The sequence below is a fragment of the Canis lupus genome, chromosome 32 (genome assembly GCF_048164855.1).
Source record: "Canis lupus baileyi chromosome 32, mCanLup2.hap1, whole genome shotgun sequence".
In the NCBI taxonomy this organism is placed as follows: domain Eukaryota; kingdom Metazoa; phylum Chordata; class Mammalia; order Carnivora; family Canidae; genus Canis; species Canis lupus.
In genome coordinates, this window is record NC_132869.1 from 40,551,872 (window position 1) to 40,561,696 (window position 9,825).

General features: G+C 48.1%; 1 long non-coding RNA gene across 1 annotated transcript; it reads left to right on the forward strand.

Annotated features, from left to right (window-relative positions):
* The first annotated feature begins 3,715 nt into the window (after positions 1 to 3,715).
* On the forward strand, positions 3,716 to 8,548 carry LOC140622896 (uncharacterized). The gene is made up of 4 exons (XR_012022566.1): positions 3,716 to 3,981; positions 7,504 to 7,691; positions 7,808 to 7,902; positions 8,446 to 8,548. It is a non-coding gene; the product is annotated as an uncharacterized lncRNA (long non-coding RNA).
* The last annotated feature ends 1,277 nt before the right edge of the window (positions 8,549 to 9,825 follow it).

Below are 9,825 nucleotides of genomic sequence, written 5' to 3' on the forward strand. Positions count from 1 at the left end.
CTCCTTTCTCCCTTCCCATTATCTGTAGGGTTTTCTGCCTGAGTATACATGTCTTCTCATCTCTTGGCTTCTCTGTTTCTCTATCACCCTGTCTCTGTGACTATATCTCATTTCATATCTCTCTTATCAAACAATTGGACCAACACTCATTGTCACTGGGCCAGGCTCTGGCTGTGCTCTGGGAAAGAAGCAACATGCAGGCCCCTGCACCCAGGAGCTCGGGGTGTGGTTTGCCTTTCTCTGATTCTCCCCACCACTCCCTGCATCTTGACCAGCCCTGCTCCCCCTGCCCAGCAACTGCAGGGCTGGGTTCTGTAGGCAAAGGAAAGAATTCACACTCTAGCCATCCCCTGGGTCCACATGCAGTTTCTATGTTGCCCAGGCTTCCCATTCCAGCAGTAAAAAGACTGGAATTTCCAGGATGCTTGAGAGGTCCCTGGCCATGCTGTTCCACCATCCTGGCCCCAAGGAGACCTGCGCCAGGTCCTGCAGTGTAGGACTGTTTGGTCTATCAAGAGATTCAGTACTCATAGACCAAAGCCTCTTCTTCCAGAAGACAGGCTTCCCATGGCCCATGGCCAGCATCATGCTGGGGTTATGAGGATGCCTACCCATCCATCCTCTCAGCCTTCCAAACTTCTCACCTGCTGGGTTCTGCTTACTTTCCTCCTTCCTAATCACCAGCTCACACCACCATCTCCTGCTCCGGCTCCTGCATCCCTAGCTACCTGTCCTGTATCCTTGTGTCCTGAGCTTTCCCACTCTGGTACCTGCTGGTCGGATTTAATTTGACCTGTGTTCTTTGGTAAAGGGTGTGGAATCATGATATTTAATAAGACCTACCTGTGAACTCTCTGAGGTCCTTCTCCCCGAGGATCTTCCTTTCTGGGGCTTCCTTGAGTAGTAGGAATAGGGGTACATGGTAACTTCTTAGTACATTACTGAGTTTTTAAGATGTTTTGATTTTTTTTTTAAATTAGCACCTACTATGTGCTAGGCACAATTAAACATTTTCAGATGCATTACCTTATCCAATTCATAGACCAGCCTTTTGAGGGTTTTAGCCGCATTCTATAGCAGAAGCCCAATGAGGTTTCCCAATGTCAAATTATAGGAATCCAGGTGTCCTGATGATACGGCCAGGGCTTGTTCTCCAACCCAGTTCCTTCCCATAAACAAGAGAAAAAAGACCTACAGAGCCTGGTTCTTTCCCCCAGGGAATTCTTAATTCCAGATCCAGGGGCTTTCCCTGTCTTTAGCAGCTGCTTAAGAGGCAGACACAACTCTTCAGGATGGAGAACCTCGGCCGCTGACCCACCGAACCAGACTCAAGCCTGACAAGGACCTGTGCCCTTGACAGAGTGGAGAAGCCCTTTCTCTGGGCCAGGGTGGGCACAACTGATGACAAGTTCTAAAAGAAAGCCCAGGGTCCAGAGGTCTGGGGGGAGCAAAGGATGTCAGCCAGAGGCTCAGGGGAGAGGATGGCAAAGGTTCTCAGGTGATAGGTGGGACTAAGCTTTGAAGCCACCTAGCTGAGGAACAGTTGACTCGGGGCCTCTCCAGTGATCAGTTGGTCCCCCAGGCCTGTGATGTGAGTTGGGTGTCTGAAGCAGGCTTTGATGCTGGGGAGAGACCTCAGGTCTAGGAAAGCATTTTGATGCCTCCTTCCCTTGGTGGCATGTTCGGATCCCTCTGCTCTTTGTCAGCAGCACTGTTGTGTCAGGATGTGCCCGATGAAGAAGCAGGCGGGGGCACACAGGCTGTGCCAGGCTGCTTAAGAGGGGAGAGCAGTGCTGCCCTGGCACTGGGGGCTTTGGGCAGGTGCTGTGTGGAGACAGGGCCCCAGAGCCTATCCGCAGCCCAGGCCCAGCCCCGGAGTCCAGGACCCTGACCTCTGGGGACCCTCATTCCCAAACTGGCCTGACGCATGTCTAACTGGCTTCTAACCAGCAGGCAGTCTCCCGGCACCAAGTCTTCTCACCTCTTAGACCTCAGGGGAATACCATGCCCTCAGCTCTAGCCGCCAAACCCTAGGTCTAGAACATCTTTGCCTTGGGGACCACACTTCACAGGTCACTAAGTCCTGCAGATTCTAAATCACTGCTCTTGGTTCCACTCTCTCTGCCTGATTCAGACCTTCCTCCTCTCAACCCCTGAATTGTCACACACCGTCTTCCGGCCTCTGGTCTGCATTACCCACCCTAGAACGAGCTGTCTAACTCAGAGTCCCTCGTCCCAAGGTGTGGGGACAAGCCCCTGTTGACCTCTCCAGGCTTATCCCTACTCTCCCCAGCATACCTCCTGGACCTAAGCACACGCAGCCACAGCCATTCCTCAAACATGTCCACCTGTTTGCATCACTAGGCCTTTGTCACGCTATTCCCTCAGCAGGGAACGGGTTCTCCCAACCTTTCCTAAACTACTGCTGTGCTCATTCCCCTGCTGAGCTTCTAGACGCCATTCAGGCTTCACCGTCTTCAGAAAGCCTTTTCTGGCTGCCAGGTAGGGCCCAGTGCTACCCTCGTCTCTCTCTGTGCCCGGTGCTCTTGTGTCCTAGTCTTTGCCATGCTGGGTTGTCACTGCTGGCAGGAGTGTCTTCTGTAGAAAACTGGGTCTCCTGGAGACCTGGGGACCTGGCTGATTCACCTCCGTTCTCCACAGCCCAGCACAACGGAGATGATGAAGAAACACGCAGCCCCTTACCACTTCCCACCATCTGGTTGAGGCAGCAACACACACACACGCATCCACACGTGCATGCACACATTCAGCTATACTTATCATGCATTCACACCAACGCACAGTCACATATACACACAGATGTACACGAACAGATGCTTACCCAATACACCCCATTCTTCACACATGCACACTCACACGGTTACAAACACACACATACAACCACCTGAGCCCTTGCAGCTGAGCTAGTCTGAGGGCCAGGTCAACAAGGAGAGCTCCCCGGAGAAGACAGGATCTGAAGTAGGCCCAGGAGGCTTATGCTATGCTCTCCAGGGCAGTGGGTGTGGATGCTTGTGCCAATGCTGGATGGAAATGACTGCACTGGGTCACGTCCAGGGATCCCTGCCCTTTACCATGTGATTTTGTACTGCCTTTCTCCACCTACTGGAACCCTGACTCTGGGCCAGTCATGTGACTTGCCTTGGCCAATAGGATGCTAGCAGATAGGTCCCAAGCAGAGAGCTTAAAATGGGTCCCCCCCGACCCCACCCCGGCCGCACCTGGTTGGCTCAGTTGGTGGAGCATTGGACTGTTGATCTCGGGTTGTAAGTTTAAGTCTATGTTAGGCATAAAGATTACTTAAAAATAAAGTCTTTTTTTAAAAAATTTTAAAATAAAATGGGCTTTCGCTCCAAAACCTGCCTTCTTGTGTGTTGTCATCCCTGTGACAACATGCCCAAGCTAGCCTGCTAGAAGATAAAATACATTGAAGTGGAGCCAAGCCATCTTAGTGCCCCAGCCAAGGCTAGCCTGGGTCAGCCAATAGCCAGTCCAACCCCAGGGCTGGGGGCAAGCCCTACTGAGAACTGAAGAACCACCGAGCAGAGCCCAGCCTAAATTGCTGACCAACTCAATGCTCATTATTTCAAGTCACTGATTCTGAGAAGTTTGTTAGCAGCATCATTGTGACAACCCAATGACTAAGGCCAAACAAAGAGATCAGCCCGTGGGGAGGCAGGCTCATCCACACCTGTGCCCTCAGTGGGGTGGTGGGCAAATAGGGAGTCTCAACAGGGTCCACCTTCCCTCTGTGCCATCCACCACCCCTCCAATTCCAACCCTTGGGGCTTTGCCAGGCCTTGCACCTGTCCTAGATCTGTGTACAACCTGCTTCTTGCCTCTGGAATGCCTGTCTCCATTTGTCCCCTTTGGATCCTGTTTACCCTTCAAGGTCAGGTCCATACCCTGGAAAGCTGTTGAGGCTCACAGCCTCACAGCCACCATAAACCTTTTGGGAATGAGGTAAGGTAAAGTAAGGAAAATCCCCCCATTTGTCTGTCACTATTCCCCTCATTCCACTGTGCACTGCCTGTAGCTTTATGGAGACACATTCTCCTTCACAGTCATCAACCCAAATAAGTGGGTCTTGCCTGGCCATTGAAGGAGCAGTTCCCATGTAATCCTAAATCTCCCAGAGCCTCAGCACGTGGCCTTGTACCCAGAAGCGTCTGGGAAGTGGTCAGAACATTGAGATCAATACATTTTCTAGCTATTGATTTTGGGACAACATGACAAGATATTTTGTATTTTAAAAAAACGATAGGGGCACCTAGGTGACTCAGTGGTTGAGCATCTGCCTTTGGCTCAGGTCGTGATTCTGGGGTCCTGGGATTGAGTCCCACATCAGGCTCCCTGCAGGGTACCCTGCTGCTCCCTCTGCCTGTGTCTCTGCCTCTCTCTCTGTGTCTCTCATGAATAAATAAATAAAATCTTTAAAATAAATAAATAACTACATTAAAAAATTAAAAACAACAACCACAAACCTAAATTGAAATCTAAACGCCTATTTTTAGTCCTCTGTCTTGCTTTGCAGCATTTAGCCGGACCCTGCCCCCCTCTGAGCCTCAGTTTCCCCATCTGCATAATAAAGGATTGTGCTGACTCATCACCCCACTCCCTGCCAATGCTGAGTATCTATGAGGTTTGCCTATATGTCTAGCCCTCTGGCTGCCTGCTCCAGCCTGGTTCCTCCCATCACTCCTCACAGCACCATGTCAGAGCTTCCCGCCTGCTGGCAACTCTGCCCAAGTCTTTGAACGGTCATGGCTAATGAGTTGGCCTGGCTTCCTTTGACCGCAGCATCCTCCACTTCCTGAACCTGCCAGTGGGACTGATGAAACCTTGATGGTGGGAGTCCCCTCTCCTAAAAGATCTGTTGGGCAAGGCTGGTCTCTGCCTGCCTGATAGGGGAGGCCTGGCCTGTCTTCAGGAAATTCTCTTTCTCTCAGTCTCTCTCTGTTTGTCTCTGTCTCTTTCTCTGTCTCTCATTCTCTCTCTCTCTCTCCCTCTGTCTTACACACACACACACACACACACACACACACATCCACACACATCCACAAAGGCTCCTCTCCCGGCAGCTTCTGCTGGGCCAGTAGGAAGGAATGCTGACTGTATTTCCTGTGCTAGAGTCAAGTGAGAAAAGGCAGGAGGAAAATAAGCCAGTGCAAAATTATCTGGAGAGGGGAAGACCTTTACACCTCAGCTTACCATAAATAAGGATGAGAGATTTTAGAAGCCAGAGAGCCAGCCTGGTACCTGCCTAGAGAGCAAAGCTTTCTGGGCTACAGAGTAGGAAGGGAGGCAGGGGCCATGGAGCTAGATCACAGGCTCTAGCCAATGTCGCTGCTTGCTCCAACCTTACTTCTAGGCTCTTCTGTGGAGCTGGGGAAACTCCAGAGATGCTCACATCATGTGTCTCCCTGGGACCCCAGGAAGGAACATGGGATATAAGTTCATGGGGTCTATGGCTGGGGCTGGAGCTTCAGGGTGGAGGAACACCAGGTCTGCACCCACATCTGCCCAGCCCCTCAAGGCTTCCAGGTACCATCCACCACAGGTGATGAGGGGCAGACTGGATGCAGTCTCCAGCTTTGCTTGTCTGCCCTCCTCCTTCCTTGTCTGCCCCTCTCTTTGGCAGAGAAGCCTTGAAGTAAGCACACAGAGGCTGTGGGTGGTGTTCACACACTGCTCGGTTCCCACATCGCCTCCCACCCCACCTCAGTGCAAGTCAGAGACAGAGATTAAGAGGCTAGAAGTTGAATGAGAGCTTCTAGTCGGGGTGTTTGACCTTGGTACCTCGGTGCCTTGGGAACTTCACCTGTCTTGAACACCAGGATACCTGGTTATCTCTTCTGCAGGCAAGAAGCCATCAAGCCCATTCTGCTAAATGAGATGAGAGAAATCTAAATCAATGAGGCCCTCTACACACACAAGATGTTTGCATTATTGAGACCAGAGAGTGGTCCCAATGTGCTTTGGGCCTCATTGTGGAGCATGCCCCTCCTTTGCAACCTCTTTGCAGCAAAAAAGAAACCTCCGAGGAGCACAGCCAGAACCTGATCTCTGTCCCTGCTGCCATGCTTTCCTTCACGGGCCCCCAAGCAGCCAGAGGTCCTCTGTGCCATCCCAGGATGAGGCTGTCAGCAAACTAGAGAAGGAGGTTCTGGGCCTTCCCTTTAGAAGCTCTCCACCTGGGATATGGATAAGTGACAGGGCCACTCAGAGAACAGTAAGAGTCCAGGGCAAGACAGAGTATGAGCAGGAGCTGGCTTGGACTTTCTGGGGAGGAAGAGGGTGGTGTGCGTTAGAGGAGCTGGGAGGGTTTTCTGGAGGAAGGGGAGAGCTCGATATGACCTTCAAGGATCCATATGCTACTGAAGTGAGCATTGGCTTGGCCAACACAGGTCACAATGCCCAGACACAAGAGAACCAAACTCCAGAGGAGGTTCTCACTGCTTGTCCCGGATCTAAGGAACAGACCTCATGCATAGAAGTCCAGCAGCAAGGAAGCCAATGGTGGCTGTGGGGAGTTTGAGCAGAGACAGGGTAGTACTGATGCCCCAAGAGTTCCCCATCTGGTCCTGCCACAGCAATCTCTGCTTAAAGGAGGGGACCCAGGGCTGATGTACAGGTGACCCAGAACTCAAGCTTGCAAGTGGCTGCCTGCTTCCACCCTCCAACTGGAATGGAGGCCAAACACCAGCCCTTGGAAGCACAAGGCATCCAGCTTTTTGTCAGGGTAAGAAGAGACCAAGAATTCTGTTCTGTCCATAGATTTCCTGAGTCTCTCAGGGCAAATTACCCCTCAGAACTAAGCCCTCCACATCCACAGGCTATATGAGCCATGTGGGCACAGTGGGGGCAGGATGGGGACTCTTGTACCCAATCTAGAGATAAGAAAACCGAGTCCCAGGGAGGGGAAAGGTTTGACCTAAGTGTCAAGGCCCATGACTAGAAGACGGGCCTCCTGTTGATTGGCCTCAGGCGAGTCGATGTCGACAAGCTAACCAGATAACCTGGGTCAGTGTAGGCAACTGGGTTGCCTGCAGCCAAAGAATCCACTTTGAAATAAAACTTACACTGTGGAGATGCAAGCTAACCTCTGTGTATGTACAAGCCTGCCGCATGTGAGGTGTCATGCTCGACACTGCACAAGAACTCATTTAAAACCTAAATCCATCCTATGAGTTCATGACCCTCAGCTCCATGCCATGGAGAGGTGAAGGAATGGGGGCTTGGAGAGTCTAGACAACTTTCTCAAGCCACCCAAGAAGAAAGGCAGAGCTGGGGTCTGAACACAGGCCTTTCTGAGGCCAAAGATCTGCATCTTTCAACCACCCCCTGGCACCACCAGATAACTGTCTGAGTCATCAGAAATGGCTGGGCCAGGGAAGGGGCAGCCATGCAGTGGCATAGGAGCAATGGTCTTACTGTCAGCACCCCACTTCAGTTTGGCTTTCTCTTTGCCTCTCCCTGTTCCAGGCTTGGTGCCCCTGGGAAATGGTTCTGAGGATAACACCACCAGCAACAGCAGCACTTTTTACTATTACTGCCACCTGTTTCTACTACGACTCCTGGAGTTTTCTATGTGAAGCACTTCACACACAGATGCATGTACACATGCACTTTACCTACATCATCTTATTTCATCTTCAAAACAAACCTTTGAGGTAGGTCCTTTTTCATTCTCATTTTGCAGATAAGGAAATTGAGTCTCAGAGGAATAAAGTAACTCATCAATCTGTCTTCAGCACTTGTGACTGTCTACACTACCCATGGATTTCAGGTAGAAAGACAGACATCTTTCCAACAATGGGAGTTGCCTAGGAGTGACATTGCTGTCTCTGGACGACATAAGCCCCTGTCAATGAAGCTTCTTTGGTGTGTATGTGGGGTGATGAGGAGCACACAGAAATACTATTTTAGTTACTTTTTTAAAATTAATATTCAATTTACTAAGGATACATATTTTAAAACAGAGCTTTTCTTAAGGATTAAGTTCCACTTACCAATCTTACTGTTCTATTTATAAATGTAATATAATAAGAGCAAAACCTTCACCTTTTCTTCAATTAAAGTTTTATCAACTCAAGTTGAAACACTAAACTTCCTTAGTGCCATTTACAATTTAATTAAACTTGTTTAAACAATTTCAACTACATTTGAACATTTCATATATTTAATTTTCCTAAGTAACTTAAACGTCTAATTGAACAAGCATAACCTTTGCATCATATACTTGAAAAACTGTTGTAAATCTAATAAATTAAATTTATAAATATGTTGACTTTGAAATTCTCTTAAATATTGCAATACTATTAAAAAATTAGTCAAATTATTCCTTAAAATTACTTGTCTACAGGCCTCTGGTTACTATTAAGATGGAGTAACCACACTTTATCCTCTCTCTCCCATTGATTGCAGGTAAGAACCCTAGAACAAATACATTCAGTACTATCAATGGACTCTGAAAAATAAATAAAAGCAGGTGGATTGGACAAAGCAATAAACACTAAATATTGACCAATATGGCAATGTGATTCCTGGGTTTCTTCCTTCCCATCCCTCCCAACATGGACTCTAGAGATCCTGAACCCATATCTGTGCAGTGAGCACAAACAGAAAAAGCCTGAAGAGAACCCCTCTCTTTCTGACTGGAGGACCAGGGGACCTGCAAGATAGAGAATGGGATGGAGAGAATAATCTCAATCATTTCTCTTTTACTGTCCAGGGTATGCAGCAAGGGGAGCCCCAGTCATGAAGCTATACTTCTGCACCATTGAACATACAGGACCTAAATTCTGAGAGAAAACTGTTCTCAATTGGAGAGGCTGAGAAAAGGGGCTCCTATGAGGAATATAGAAAAGTTCTGTTGGTGTTTTTTTCCTCTTTTTTTATCCCACTGCACCCAAAAGAAACATATGACACTAGGAAAGGCCAAATACTCAAGTTCTAGCCCAACAACCAGGAGGTGGGGAGCCAGAGAATGCAAGGGCAATCACAGAGAGCTGGGGAAGAGATTTTCTCGAATCTGTGTGTGAAGTCCTAGACTCATCCTTGAGCTGTGAATGTGTAGAATTAACTCAACACAAAAGGCAGGTGAGGACTCATGGTCTGAAACAAATAAGGTTGATTACAAAATGCCCCAAATTACAAATGAAAAACCAAGGAAATCTCAACTACTCTCAAAGGAAAAGACAATAAATACTGGCCTCCAGATGACCAGATGGTGGCATTATCACACAGAGACTTTAAAGCAGCTATTATAACTATAATCCAAGAAGTAAGGAAGAATGATTGTGAAATGAATGGAAAAACTGAAACTGTCAGGAACAAAATGAAAACTATCAAGAAGAACCAAAGGGAAATCTTATAACTTATTTTACATAATTAAATTTTGTAATATAAAAATTCAATAACTGAAATATAAAAACTCACTCTGTGGGCCCAATAGCAAAATGGAGATGACAGAAGAAAAGAGTCAGTGAACTTGAAAATAGATGCATAGAAATTATCTAATCTGAACAATAGAGGTTAAAAAGGGATTGGAAAAATAATGGCTAGACTTTGAGGGACTTATAAGACAATATTAAAAGATCTAACATTCATGTCATTGGGGTCCCCAGACAGAGAGGAGAAAAAGCTTGGTGCGGGGGGGGGGGGGGGGGATTTGAAGAAGTCCTAGCTGAAAATATCCCAAATTGGGTGGAAGGACAGAAATTTACAAGTGCAAAAAATTCAGTAAACTCTCAAAAAGGATAAATTCAAAGAAAACTGACCTGAATACATCTTAATCAAACTAAT